Source organism: Gopherus evgoodei, chromosome 8 (genome assembly GCF_007399415.2).
Source record: "Gopherus evgoodei ecotype Sinaloan lineage chromosome 8, rGopEvg1_v1.p, whole genome shotgun sequence".
NCBI classification, from domain to species: Eukaryota; Metazoa; Chordata; order Testudines; family Testudinidae; genus Gopherus; species Gopherus evgoodei.
Genome location: NC_044329.1, coordinates 26,385,189 through 26,401,386, shown reverse-complemented (window position 1 = coordinate 26,401,386; position 16,198 = coordinate 26,385,189).

Here is a 16,198-nt window from a genome sequence, read left to right as displayed (position 1 = left end):
CCCCTGAATTCCTTTTTGTTTTGATCAGATTTATACAACTGAAATTGAAATTCTCTGGAGACAAACAGCACAGTTACATCTGCCCAGGCAAAACAGGAGGACACAGAAGAAAATCCACTCATCTGTAGGAAACATCTTTAAGGATTCTACTTTTCTCACTTCAGCTTTAAACTATTGTGCACCTGCAATCAGGGCCGGATCCCGGCACCAGCCCACCAAGCAGCTGCTTGGGGTGGCCAACGGTGAGGGGTGGCACATCTGGATCTTTGGTGGCAGGTCCCTCACTCTCTCTCGGAGCAAAGGACCAGCAGCCGAATTGCCACCGAAGACTGAAGTGTCAGCAGTAGAACTGTAGATCGTGATCGCAGCTTCTCTTTTTGCTGCTTGGAGAGGCAAAAACCCTGGAGCTGGCCTTGCCTGGAATGCATTTGGAAATGGAAACCAATACATGATACAGCACTACACCTGCAAAGGAGGCTTCCTTGCCAGGAGCACACCACATCAGTGCTTAAGGAGCTACGAGCTGCCCACTGGTTTCTTGGTGGAGTTTAAAGAGTTTGTTTTTAAAACTTATACAGCCCAAATGGGGTTGGAACCGCTTCTTGCTCTCTAAAATACTGCCTCAGTTAGAATCAGCACAGCTGTGTCCTCCTCGATTTAAAGCGAGGAGCTGCTGGCAGGGAGATTTAGATGAAGGGCGCTTGACTTTGGGGACTTAACTCCCCCAACTCTTGTTTTGAAATAGCCCAGATTTGCTGACCTATCTGCTAAGGCTTTGAGAAAAGGGCAGAGATGGATGAGGGTTGTAATTTTCTGGCAACGTGATATTTTGGGGACATGGGGGGTGGTGTTGGTTAGCATTGGTCATGGGAGTGAAAATACGCTGCTGGTTTTTAAATCAAAATAAATATAAACCCCTCTAGGGCTAAAAATTTTACAATGTTAGGCTTCCCCAATATGGTTATTGTTTTAAATCTCATGATTTTAGCGAAACTCATGATTTTCTTTGTGCCTATCTCATGATTTTGAACATGTGGGTTTGACAATACTAAGGAACTGTTGTGAACTATATCTTGGATCAAAGGTTGCGGAGGCTGGGGGACTCAAGGTATGCAGGACAAATGTATTGATGTCAAATGTCATACTGTGCATGTTACTAAGATTCAGTACACTTCTTCAGAGAGTTCAAAGGGTTAAAATGAACTGGTTTCAATTCATTTAAAGATTATATGTAAATACATTCTCTTTCCAATCAATTTATGCCAAATAATGGCATTTAGTGTAAGATTATATATGTAAATGCATTCACTTTCTGATCAAATTATTCCATAAAATAGTATTTAAATGTAGACTAATTTGGAACCATGCAGTCATTTTTGGACCAACTAATTTACATAAATATTTATTTTAAAAATAATCTACCACCTAAGGACAACCAAGCAGATAATATATGTAAAAGTGACCCACAAGAGAAATAAATTGTAGATCATTACCTGTGCAAACTGTACCTTTTTTAAAGTAAATTTAAAAGGTGATTTTTGATCTGACTAATAGAATTAATGTATTTTCATCTAGTTCAGGCTGTTATGAGAAATGGCATAAAATGGTAAGTAATAGTTTTCATGCAATTTTTTCGTTGCCATTTTTACTTCTGTTAAATGGAAATTTTGTGTTATTAATTGTTTGATGATAAATGGTGAATTTCAGGAAAATAGGCTGTCAAATGCATACTTATAACCACAACAGATATTTTTACATCACTTGTAACAATTTGGCCTCATAAGAGTTTTTTTGACTAAAATAAAAAATACTTTGCAATTGTCATTCTCCTCTATCTGAGAAGTCCCACCAACAGCATGTCATAAAGCAAAGTTATTAATAAAATAATATATTTTCCACTTATCAGATGTTCTCTGATCTCAGAGTAACCTACAAACAATGAATTAAGATAGACTTTTGTTTCAATTTTTGTCTTTGGCAAAATTTCTGTCACAATATGTGAAGTGTCCTATGTCTTGATGTCTGCACAGTTTTAGCAATTTTGTTTGGAACATCTTTAAAAGTTTCTTTATTAAGGTGTGGGAGAGGTGTATTTCTGAAAACAGGAATTTGCTGTCTGAGAAGCTGTCCACTAGCAGCACAGCTGTCTTTCTTGATTATGTGGAGGGATGCTCAGCCAGTGACTCAGAAGACATCTCATATCGCTTACACTATACCATCTTTACGACAAAGTTTAACAAACCTAAAATGAAAGCATAAATCTCAGTTTCTATAAGTTAATACCTATCCAGATACAGCAAAATATTATAGCTGAGCTGTTTGTAAATTCAATTTTGTTTCCAGGTTAGAACCTTAAAGTAGCTAAGCTTTCCCTGGTTGGACTTCCCAGAGTTTCACTTTCATAACACAGTATGGAACCATTTGGCTTCCAATATGGTTTTGGGATTTTTTCTGAAGGTGTTGCACACCTCTTGTCATTTTCTTGGTCAGTTATGTGGTGGCATCCGAAATCACAAAGCCCAGGGTAACAGGAAAATAGTAATAATCCCTATTACAAATTTCTGTTGTAACACTCTGTGATCAAAAGAAGTTCCAGTTTCTGCCTCTCCTGCACACTACTCACACAGTTACAGCAATTGTCAAGTCTGTGGGATCCCTGCAATGACATTTTAGAAAAAGTCGGCACACTGCAATGTGTAACATCTTCCAGTGTAATAGTTATGTGCAATTCCAGTTTTCTTAACTGAGTTCAGAACTAGAGCTGGACAAATAACTTTTTTTGGTTCACTGGCAGTTCTGAATTTTTTTTCATTTTTGTTTAAAACATAGGTTGGGATTGACTCAAAATGATACTTTTTGGAATATTCAGTGAACCAAGTAGTCAGAAAAAAAAAATCAATGTGAGTCAAACGCAATGTTTCTTCAACCTGAAATGAAATGTATCATTTTGACTGAACATTTTTAAAACTTCTAAAATAAAATTTGAGTTAATTTTGAATCAAAATGTATCATTCTGATAATGTCTAAATGAAACATTTTGATTTTTTCAGCGCTTTTGTTCTAACTAAAATAATTCCAGAAAAATGACATGAATTCGCAAAATCTTTTGGTGCCAACAAATCAGCATTTTTCATCAAAAAAAGGTTGGGCCACATTTTTTTTGCCAGCTCTAGTCAGAATTGTGCTAAACACAACTGTGCTCATTTCTATCAGAGTCCTAAGGTGGTTTTCTTCATGGATGTGGACAGGAATATTTTGTCTGAGAATTGTGCTAGATTTGTTCTATAAAAGCCTGCTACTAACTATCTGGTGGATCATATCATGGTTTGGTGAACAATTGTCGGTCAAAAAGTTACTAACATTATTTAGGAAAAACATGTTGAAGGACTCTAGCTAATGGAGTTCATGAGATTCTAATGTGACAGTGATCAAATTTTATTTACAGTTCATGTGGAACTGGGCTTCAAAGTCCTCAAACAGGACCAGCTTCCAACCATTCTTAGATTCTTTGCGATAGATTTTTCTTTTCCTGGCACACAATGTAAAGACTTTTTTTAATAACTTGGCACCTAAAAATGAAAAAAGGCTTCATAAACATTTTTTCTTTTCTGTTTTCTGTGCTGCTCGACTGCTCTCCCACTACATAACTTCATGTACTGCCAGTTTGAAAAGGTTCCTTATCTAAGGTAGGAACTGCAGTAAATTACAGGAAACAGGTTTCAGGGGAGCAATCAGCATGAGAGGCTCAGAGCAACCTAGTAGAACTAAATTTCCTTTGTGGCGCTCTTGTGTTAGCCTCCTGTCAGGTATTTAAGCATGAACTTTGAACATTTAAGGTTGTGCATTTTCAAACCATATGTTTAGGTCTGTAAGAGTATACTTAATCTCCCTTTCATTATCCAGAAATCCTTCCAATCTTACTTCTTCACCTGCCTCCCCTCACACACACACACACACACTTGGAGCAGCACAAAGGAGCCAGATCAGAGCAAAGGATCAGACCTGAGGTTTGCGCCTGATCCCATAAGTCAAAGGCAAAGCTCCCATTAACTTCATTCAGCAGAAGCAGGACTGGGACCCTTATTTGTTAATAACCTGTTCAGATAGCGACAGCAACAAGTGAGAGATTGGACTGACAACCTTTTACATGCAAGTATGACCTTTATACTCAATGGTGACATTTGTATCCTATTAGCAAAATACTGTATTGTATTTAAGCAATAATTGCATTTTCTATGGAGACAAATGACATGTAAATCAATAAATGATGAGGCTGCATGCCAAGCACATTATTGATTTTCCATCACATTCATCTCTGAGCTTAATGCTAGAGAAAATAAACTGTATGCTATGATTTTTAACAAGTTACATCTTTTGGACTGAATAAAAGTTTGTGGCAGTTGATAATGGTTTTCTCCAACTGAGAAAAACAAGATTTGAAAAAAAAAGTTTAACTACAATTGGAGTGGATGCAGAGTAACTTCAAATGGTTAATAAATCAATTACAACCCATATGGCACCCTTATTATCTACTGAGTCCTTCTGGTTGATCAGATCATGCACTCGTATCACTTGTATTTAACCACTGATTAAGTGCAAAATTGGCCCCCAAAAGTAGTTTGTTTTAGTAAAATTTACCCACGCCAAATCAAAGACTGCCATTGTAGTGAGATGCTGGAGAATGACACACATTGAGAAGTGTTTTCTTGAAACATTAAGTGTAAAATCCTTTGTGCTTTTCTGGTAGCTGTCTAATGATTTTTAAGTTCCAAAGCATTTACTGGAAGAGAAAGGAACAACTTCTGTGTCTTGGTCAGCTAGGGAGGTTGTTTGTACTTCCTCGGTTTTGGAAGTCCTGAAGGCCAATTCAGCAAGTGCAGCCAAGAATGCTGCTATAAATTTAATCCCCATTTGGTCTATGAATAACATTCATATTAGTGTCCTGCATCCCTTAAAAGCAGATCAGTGAGAATGAGGAGGAAAATATTGCAATATATACACACACGATCTAGAAATTTACAAGTGATCTCTGCTAAAAGAGGTGGCCAAGCTATTATTTGTAAATATGAGACAAGATGTTTACATGCCCCTCAGGGTCACTGGATATAGTTAATTAATTACACTCCAACTGGTGCATCATTGCAGTAAAAATGCTGAACTTTTCTAGTCCTCCTTCTAAATCAGCAATAAAACCATTTGTGGAGAATATTTAAAGCGATTTAGTCAGCCTGGTTTGCAATGTTGTTCTTGTATATCTCTCTGTGACACTCATGATTTATTACACTTTTTTCCATTTATTTACTTTGACTCGAGTATACAATCATGTGGAAGAAAAACACCTATCACTGTGGCCATAAATGTCAAGCGGCACAGCTCAGCCACTTCTCTTATGGAAGGAATAAGATTGCAATATTCTTACACCCTGACCAAATCTTTCTGTAAGTTTATGGAAGGAGCAGACTCAAGTGTTTATGTTTCTTCTGCATCTCTCTCATTCTCTCTTGCTTGGGAGTTATTTAATTTAACAACATGGACTATACACTCTGTTCCATCAGCTAACCAGTGTGGCTATCTTCACTACGGCCATTCTGGTAAGTGTCTGCAGTTGTACAGACCAAAGGAAACTTCACAGGCTCCTACAGTGGAAGCCCTGAGCTAAGAAACTTTTCATCTGACTGCACTGTAAATTCATTGATCTACCTGTGTCTCTGTATATATCATCACTCAAACAGAAGTAAAGAAAGATAACTCCTTTAAGAGAGTCTCCAAACACAAGTAGTTTAATTCTGAACAGTAATAATAATCATACAACATTCCTGCGGTAACCCATCAAATGATCTATGGCAGCTTGTTTTCACAATGCATGTTTTTGTATTCATGTGCCTTATTGTGTAAGTCGCCTCTATCAAATCTTGGGTTTTATGTATAATTTATGCCTGTGTTTTGTGAATAAGACTATATTCTTCACTCACCACTGCTTTAGTATTTATTTCCTATTGTTATATAAAATATTTCTTGAGTAGCTGAAAGAGGATTTAGGATAAATCAATTATACAAATAATATTGTGTATATTATTCATAGTGCAGGGATACTTTGAATACTATTACTTGCTGTAGACTCTGATATATGTTTTATTGAGAGAGAAAGAAAGAACAAGATCTCAGGTAAAATTTTCAAAAGTGTCCCTTGACTCTCAGCATGACATAGGGCCTATCTACACTGCCATGTAGCTCAGACCAATGATATGTGAATAGCAATGCACACCAAGTGCTCTGAAGTCACTTCACTGAGTTAGAAGGTTTTTAGTAGTCCTTCATTAATGTGAACTAGGAACCTTTTAGTTTGTGTCTACAGCATCCACAGATCAGCACTTTGGTGCACATTGCTATTCACATCTCTGTAGTCTGAACTGCAAGGTGGTGTAGAAGTAGTCTAAGGCCTATGTATATGTCTACATTGAAATTGGAGATGTGACAAATACCAGGGCTAATTTTGATCTAGTTAGCTCAAAAGACAATAGTAGTGAAGATAGCTGCTTGAGGACATATCCCACTAGTGGTGCTGCTGTGGCTTCATTGCTAGTGTTATTCCAGCTAGCTGGATCAAAGCCAGTTTGTTTATGTCTACATGTGCTGCAGTCAGACCTCTGATTGGGTTATAGACACACCCTCAATCACTTTTGAAAATGGGATTTAGACCCCAAAGTCACTTTGGCAGATTGAGTTGAAAGCAGATAAAATGATCCTCTTTGATTTGCATTATAAGTTATGATTGCACAAAATGTTGCATTAGAAACCAGACAGTGGGAAAACACAAATGGCTGGATCATGTCATTTAACTCACAGCCCTCTGTAAGTGAGGCTGTATGGAGCCACACTGCCTCCAGAGGAGCACTGAGAAAATTGTAACTAAGGCTTTATAGAAACATAGAAGATTAGGGTTGGAAGAGACCTCAGGAGGTCAGCTAGTCCAATGTACTGCTCAAAGCAGAACCAACCCCAATTAAATCATCCCAGCCAGAGCTTTGTCAAGCCTGGCCTTAAAAATCTCTAAGGATAGAGATTCCACCACCTCCCTAGGTAACCCATTACAATGCTGCACAACCCTTCTAGTGAAACAGTTTTTCTTAATATCCAACCTAGACCTCCCCCACTGCAACTTGACACCATTGCTTCTTGTTCGGTCATCCATCACCACCGAAAACAGCCTAGCTCCATCCTCTTTGGAATCCCTTTTCAGGTAGCTGAAGGTTGCTGTCAAATCCCCCCTCACTCTTCTCTTCTGCAGACTAAATAAGCCCAGTTCCCTCAGCCTCTCCTCATAATCATGTGCTCCAGCCCCCTAATCATTTCCATTGCCCTCTGCTGGACTCCCTCCAGTTTTTCCACATCCTTTCTGTAGTGGGGTCCCAAAACTCGATGCAATACTCCAGATGTGGCCTCAGTGCTGAATAGAGGGGACTAATCATTTCCCTCGATCTGCTGGCAATATTCCTACTAATGCAGCCCAATATGTTGTTCACCTTCTTGGCAACAAGGGCACACTGTTGACTCATATCCAGCTTCTCATCCATGTAATCCCCAGGTCCTTTTTCTGTGTGTGGATTACTACCCCTGATGTGCCATCCCCACCTTCATTTCACTGACACAGCAGTTCATATACTCCCCAGGAATTGCTGTATGGTGCTGCCCTTGTGCAACTGGGCAAGAGAAGGCTGCTTGTGCTCAACTGCTGTTCTGTAGTCACAACGGCCAACACAATTTCTTTTTTAGTAGGCTACATCTGCTGCTTTTAATGTATCAAATGTAAAACTTGTATCCATTAGTGACCTGATCCACCACTCTTGATTTAGGAAAACATCTCCCTTTGACTTTTGTGGGAGTTTTGCTTAAGTGAGGAATGTGGGATCAGGCCTCAGATTATATTTGTGAGGACTTCTCCCTGATTGACCATTATGGAAGTCCTTGCCACCTACTCTGAAGCATCAGGAGCTTGCAGCCCTCAGAGGCAGGTACCCAGACTTGATGGATCACTGGTCTCACCCACTATGGGAATTCTCATGTTCCTATTTTGCAATGATTTCTGAGTAATATTTGCAAAATAATCTTTGGTAAATAATAAATGAAAATGTGGTATCTAAACTCAACTTAGTACTGGAGTATCATCACTGTTAATAATGATCCACGATAGTTCTGCCTTGGTATTAGTTACATTAAAGTAAACTAAAAGTGCTTAGGTTGCATAATTGATCAAGTGGAAATACCCGCTGACAAATACTTCCGTAAGGTTGCAATTTCCCAGGGACATCAGCACTGCAACCTTTTCTCCATAAATTTAAGATTTAGCTGCTATATCTTTTGGCAGGCCTTACCATGTTTTCACAAAATGTTAGGCCAGTACAGACTTTAAGAGACATAGCAGTATGAGAATAGTTTAAACTATTCTCATATTTAGCACATGCCTAAATATTCAAACAGCCATCATAACTGCTGTAGGCTCATAAGGTAGCATCTCAGCTCCCAAAAAAACAAAAGGCAATTCCTGACCATTAATTTCAGTGGCAACAGGATATGGCTCTTAATCCTCTTCTTGGAGAGAAATTTCCTTTTGTGAGACCCAGAATTCAGTCTTCAGGCCCCTGCTCTAGTCTAAGTCACATGGAACCTAAGCACAGCCTAAGTTATGTCCACATGTGGATATCAGTTATGACATATAGCAAAAGCCCAATAACATTATATGACAAGAGGGTTCTCCTAGTCTGATTGACAGCTATCCTGCCTATACCTTGTTAGAATGGAAAAAAAAAAAACCAAACACTAACCAAAGGATAACAATCTTAAAGAAAATGTTAATTGAAATTTGCATGGTACTATTTAGAATTAGAAAAAAAGATTCCAGAGATCAGTAAAAAAGGGGGGGGAGAAGAGTGAAAATTTTGCCAGATGAGCACTGACTCCCAATTGGCAATGGGGAGGCTCCATGGTGGGCAATCCATTTTTAGCTATAGTAAGATTAACTTTGACATGAATAAAAAGCCATTGCTAATGTGAAGAAAGCCTATTATCTATCCTGAGCTGGGGATGGAGAGACATAAGCATGAAAGCATCATCATTTTTGCAGAGGATGGCTCTGCAAACCTCAGAATAATAAATAGGAGTACAAACAATTAATATTAATTTGAGTGCATGATGCATGGTGCTTATCATGTATTAATTTCAAAGTGTACTGATTGGTTAATTACAGCTTTCCATCACTTAGCAGCATGAACATGACACCAAGGTCCAGCTGCCCAATCCCAAACCTTAAAAATTACTTTTTTCCTGTGTAACAGAACCCCTAGAAAAGGGCTATATAGTGAGCCTGATTTTTAATCTGCATATCCCTAGGAATCACTGGAGAGCTCTGTGTAAAAACTGGTAATATGGTAGGGAGGCAAAATTGTTATTGTCAAGCAGTAGTCGTCTAAATCATCCTAGTGCTCTTTGCGAGGTATTTCTTTGGATGTTATGAAGAGAAAGAAAGGCCATAAGAAGTTCAAACAAACACTTAAGGTACATCTACACAGCAACTGTAATTCCCAGTTGAGGTTCATATATAGGCACTAGTTCTGCTTGAGATAGTGCTGTCATAAACAGATAGCTAAGGGTTAATGTCTCGTTCACCTGAAGCACCTGACCAGAGGATCAATCAGGAAACCGGATTTTTTCAACTTTGGGTGGAGGGAATTTTGTGTCTGAGGTCTTTGTTTTCTGTCTGCCTGCTTTCTCTGAGCTTTGGAGAAGTAGGTTCTGCTTTCTAATCTTCTGTTTCTAAGTGTAAGGACAAAGAGATCAGATAGTAAGTTATATGGTTTCTTTTCTTTGGTATTTACATTAATATAAGTGCTGGAGTGCTTTGATTTGTATTCTTTTTGAATAAGGCTGTTTATTCATATTTCTTCTAAGCAATCGACCCTGTATTTTGTCACCTTAATACAGAGAGACCATTTGTATGCATTTTTCTTTCTTTTTTATATAAAGCTTTCTTTTTAAAACCTGTTAAAGTTTTCTTTACTGGGAAATTTCAGGGAAATTGAGTCTGTACTCACCAGGGAATTGGTGGGAGGAAGAAATCAGGGGGAGATCTGTGTGTGTTGGATTTGCTAGCCTGATTTTGCATTCCCTCTGGGTGAAGAGGAAAGTGCTTTTGTTTCCAGGACTGGGAACGGAGAGGGGGAGTCACTCTGTTTAGATTCACAGAGCTTGTGTCTGTGTATCTCTCTAGGAGCACCTGGAGGGGGGAAGGGAAAAAAGGATTATTTCCCTTTGTTGTGAGACTCAAGGGATTTGGGTCTTGGGGTCCCCAGGGAAGGTTTTTCAGGGGGACCAGAGTGCCCCAAAACACTAATTTTTTGAGTGGTGGCAGCAAGTACCAGGTCCAAGCTGGTAACTAAGCTTGGAGGTTTTCATGCTAACCCCCATATTTTGGACGCTAAAGTCCAAATCTGGGACTAGAGTTATGATAAGTGCCTACAAATAAAGTGGCCACAGCTGCATAGCTTGTCTGAGTACATACCCAGCGCATCAGGCTGCAGTGTTGACATGCCCTCAAACTCTGATACCCTAATAAAAAAAGAAAAGCTAAAATTCCATGAGATTAACACCAGAAAATAATCATATGAAATCTGACCAGGAAGAGAGAGTGAGAATCAAGAAAAATGTCAGATTAACTGAAAGACTGAGAAGATTGTGAGACCTTTGCTTTCCCCAAACTGATGGACACTGAGGCAGACATTCTGATTTCAGCTCTCCCATGACTAAGGAAGGTGGGAGATACTGGGGAAACAGAGGCAGAGGCTCTCTCCCTGGGAAGCTGATCCTACAGGTTCTGCCCAAGTTTGAAGATTGGCTCACAACCTGGGTCCAAAGCCCAAGGCAAACCCTGCCCCTTTGATGAAACTTACAGGGACAACTCTCATGAAGCCTCATGGAGATTTCCCTTTAGCCCATCTCCTTCAGGTCTTCCTTTGTGAGGGAGTGACTGGGCCCTCAGATAGCTTCTTGTTCACTAAAGCCCCAGTCCACTTACCACTGAAATCAATGGAAAGTTTCCAGTTGACTTCAGTGGCATTGAATCTAATAGATGGGAAAACCCCTAAGGGGAACAAAGTTCAAAATCACAACTTGGATTCAAATTTCTGATGTTTTGAGAGAGGTTATAGAACCTTTTCTACTCCTGCTAGGAGTTTGTCTGCCTTTCTTTGGCAAATGACTGTGCGGTAGTTACAGACAGGGTTTGTTTCTCCAGTTCTCTTTCTGACTAAATAAATAGATTTATTCACATTTCCTTCCACAAGAAAAATTACAATTTCAAACTGAAGATGCCGTTGAAGTCACCGTTCTTTGACTGCTGCTCTTCCAGGGGTTGGATCCCTTGGTGATGTACTTGGCCTTAGCAGCTAGACAACGCACTTTCCCTGTACAGTGGAATATTTTTTTCCTCCAAGCCTATAATGCTGTTACTTTCAGGCATTAGTTCTGCAGCTGCTCTGTGGGACTGATCCAAAGTCCACTTCTATCAGTAAGAACACTTCCATGCATTTCAGCAGGCTTTGGACCAGGTCCCAGATGACTTTCCTGATTTGTTCCCTCCTGCCTCTTCCTTCATTCTTCCCAAGACACCCTTTCAATGATACAAAGGCTCATTCTTTTTTCTCTGCTCCTTCAGGAGCCATTCTTGCTTCCAGCATTCTCCCTCTGTCATCACCAGATTTTTGTTCACATCCAAATACTGCCATTTCCTCACTATCCAGGTCAAAATCAGCCTTAGAAGAAGGGTGGCCCCTTCTAATTAAGTCCCCTTTATCTACTAACAATCAAAGCTACCTCAATGTTAACAACTGACAGGAAAAGATAGAGTCTACAATCATCTGAAAACACATTTAAAAATATATTTTAGCCTGATATAGTTTAAAGTCTTTCACTTGAAAGAAAGCCCTTTTATAAATACAAATTAAGTCATGTAGATAACATACAGGTATTCATAAAGGAAGTAAGTGTCACAACATGTCACTTTTTTCTCCTTCTTCTTTAAGATCTATTCTGACTGTTGATTATCAGGTGCAAGACACATTGTTTAATGCAAAGAAGAATGTACTCTGCTGTAGGCTGGTTTCATGGAACTTTCAAATTATCTGACCTGAATGGACTGTTTTATATCTAAGCAGCAAATGCTGTCAAGCTTCCTGAGACTGGTTCAGCAGCAAATTTATGCTTTCCTTCTTGTTAAAAGCCTAAGTCATATATGGATGAAATGGATGTGTTATAGCTAGGGAATTAATTTATTCATACACTACTATGTAAGAGCCACTCTCAGCCAGAATTCATGCCTATGATAACTCTTTGGGAATTGAGATTCTAAAATAGAAAATATTGAAGAAAGTAAAGTTGATAACCTATCTGGAGTAGGCAGAATGGGCTTCTACCTTTAAGCATGTATGATTAAAGGATTGAATCCCATGCTTTTAATGCATTAGACAGACTGAGGACTTAAGATGCTCACTTAATCAACATAATATGAAGGGAGAAAAAATGAATGCTTTACAAAAGATCTCAGAGGGGGGGATAGGCTAGTATGGTGTAACTGTGCAGTGAGTTTCCTTCTGAGAAAATGGAAAGTGAGGCAGAGAGAGTTTGGGTAATGAAAGGAAAGATAACCTTTTCTTCCAGAAAGAGGTCTGCTGAATACTATTTTTGAAGTGTTAATTATGGATTGCTGCTTTGAATATTAAACATGGCAACCCCGAGAGAGTGAAGTAGTTCAGCAGAAATCACATAGTCCAACATTTTCAAATGTGGGCGCCAATAGGTAGGCACCCAAGTCAAAACTAATCTCAACAAGAAATGAGAAACATGCCAAATGGACCTGGAAGGTTATTTTTTACAAGGCGCACAAAGCTTAGACTGTGTGTAGTTTCTAAATTAGATATGAAGAGGTAAGGTATTCTATCAATCTGCTTTTTGAGATAGTGAAAACACTTTCTCCTTTACTGTAACTGGCTAAAATATTCTTTGATTGCTATTTCACCATTAATGGGTTGGGGTTTTTTTTCCTGTTTTTGTTGGTGATTACACACACACACACACACACACACACACACACACACACACACACACACACACACACACACACAATATTGCAGAATAGATGGCAATTATTTTAGCTGTATATAGGGGAATAGCAAAGTTGCATCTAGCTAGAATAAGTGCATAGTTCTGATCATCTTCACAGAAGTGAAACTGAAGATGACACAGAGGCCAACTCAATTAATTCATGGGAAAACCAGAGCAGCTATTTTCACAGCTCCAAACAATACAATTAACTATTAAAATTAAGGGTCCCTTTAAGTTTCTAGTGTGTAAACAAAGGGTTACCAAAAATATTTGCATTCATTCTTTACTGCTTTCACTATGCTAGCAGCTATTACAGTGCCATGTTCTAATAGGAATTTCATCATGCATTCAAACTGGTGAGCGGAATCATTTAGCAGTTACAACAAATTGAGCTCAGCAGGGTTTATTTCAAGAACTTCAGTGGTGTCAAGTGGTCAGTCCTTCATTTTTAATTTCTGGATATATGAGATGCAAATTGCCTGATCTCTCATCCTAACAGACAGTCATGGCATATGGCTTCAGTTACAAACATACTCTTAAGTCTGAGGTAAACAACATTATCAGGATGGAGATGGGGCAGGTTGGATCAGAAAGAAAAGATTAATTATCTTGTAAAACTATTTTATTATCTTAATTGTCCACATCAGTCATGTTTTCCTAATTAGAAAAGTATATTCTAGCATATACCTTCTGCCCTGATTTAGTGTAGCAAGGTCCAGCATTTGCATGAATGATGATTTTTCATCTTTGTAAGCTTGAGAAGAACAAATTGTCTATTTTATAAAAGCTGTGTATTTTATTATTAGATTTTATCACATACTAAGTGGACCACCCAAAGGTGAAGTACATCATTCCATGGCACACACTGTAATACTGGTCTGCTGCACAGACATTTATTAAACATTACCAAAAATTGATCACAGTTGTCATCTAATCTACCTATAGGAAAAAATGGTGGTAATCTTATTCTACTTTTTGGCACCTGTTGTCAAATGCTAACTTTTTACTGGCAACCAGCTTACTTGGGGCTGAATTTTGCCCTCAGTGATGAGAGTATCTTCTCATGAAGTCACTGAGAGTTGGGACCATATAAAGGACAGATCCCAAACTTAATGAAGTCAATGGAAAGACTCCCACAGCAGAATCCTGGTGCTTACCAACAAGAGATATAAAAGTATAAAATATTATTCAGTTCTTTTATACTGAACACAGGTGTCCTCCTTTCTGGCCTTTTCACTTATTCAGTGTCTTGAACCAGCATGATGAAGGGTCTGGGTTTTCCATTCTAAGCTACTGGTCACAAATGAAAATCTTGACCATAAAAATTTGTAAATTTCATTTACTTTGTTTTAGTTGAAATTTGAGCTGTATTGCTCACAATAAAGAAATGAACTTGGGATTGATCATGTTATTTTCTTTCTCTTGAATGGATGATTGTTCCTCTTGTAATCAGGTTTCTCATGCACATGCTGGTGGAAATCAGTGCTGGAATTTGCTTTCTGGGAGTATTTAAAATTGCAACCTTAACATTTTGTTTCTGTGGTGAGCATTACTGTTAGTAAAATTTGATCACTCTAACATTTGTATTAAGCAAACACAAAAACTGCTCAGACAGGATCAAAGTAAATTCATTTAAAAATATGAACATTCACAGAAATTGTTACACTATTTACCTGGCTCCAACATGCATTCTTTAATATTCAGACTCTGAAATACATCTCTATGCTGGTCAGATCCCTAAAGCAAGCCATTTGTAGAGTTCTGATGAGCCGTAAACTCTAGTTTCTGTTGCCAGTTTGTCAAGCTATTGATCCATAGCATCTTGCTTAGGGTTGTTTTCATTTTGACAGAAAAGCTTGAAGGAGATGCTGATCTTAAATGCAAAGGATCTTACTGTTTGGGGAGCTGACAATAAGCTTCTGTAAAACCTGAATGAAGTAGATTTTGTGTATGTGAAACTCCTTTGATGCACAAAGTAAAAGGCCTATAGATTTTAGAAACTGTGTTGCAGAGGCCAAGAGGGGTTAATTCTGATACATCTCCATTGGTGTTAGCAATTTTCAATCTTATTTTACATTAACAAAACTTCCTTAAATGAGAAGGATTCATGGCTTTGGATAAAATCAAAGATTATGAGTTTTGGAGATAGATTCTGATCTCATTTACCAGTCTGCATCTGGAGTAATTCCCATAGAATTAATCTGGTGTTAGATCAGAGTTAATGAAATCAGAATATGGCCCTTTATGGGCATCACTTGTGTTTATAGACCACCACTCATAACATCTAGGTCTTGACAATCCTTTGCTAGTTATCTTCTAGCCTGTTGCTCCATGCTTCTTGAATGCTAATCTTATTTCCTTCTTTTCCTTCTCTTTATAGTGAACAATGAAGCTCTTCATAGTTCACAGAGAGTCCCTCCCCAACGTCACTATTCCTAATCACTGAGGCATTAACATTGTGCTTTTTCACATGACATCCTAAAATATGTCAAACAACAACCCCTCTCCCTGATATGAGTGTACATGACAGACTTACTACTTCACTATAAAATACCCTGTGGGTATGTCTGACGATTTATAGGTTCTCATTGTATTTGTGAAAGACAAAGAAATTGAGAGTTTTACCTCTCTTTTGTTTTACTGAAATGTTGCTGACACATTCACCTAATCTTCATGCTAATACCACATCCCTGAATATGTGCTATGTAGCACCATGACAGAGAGTTCAATTCATGTAAGGGCAATGTGAAAACATTTGTAATTTTGGATAAATCATAAATAAATAATTTTACTAGGTTGTCCATTGGAAACTGAATATTTATTTCAACCATGCACCAGTTTCTAAATAGTTCTAACTAAGCTAGTTGTCAACACAGTACGATTATATTGCTGGTTCACTGCTATTCTGGAAGATGGTGAGGACTAATTCACTCTCACTTTGTTGGTCTAGCAAGTTACATCTGAAGTCTGGAAAAGTGAATTCAGTCAACAGCAATAACAACAAAAATACAAAGTTTAGACCCTTGATAAGTAAAAAGAGTAATAT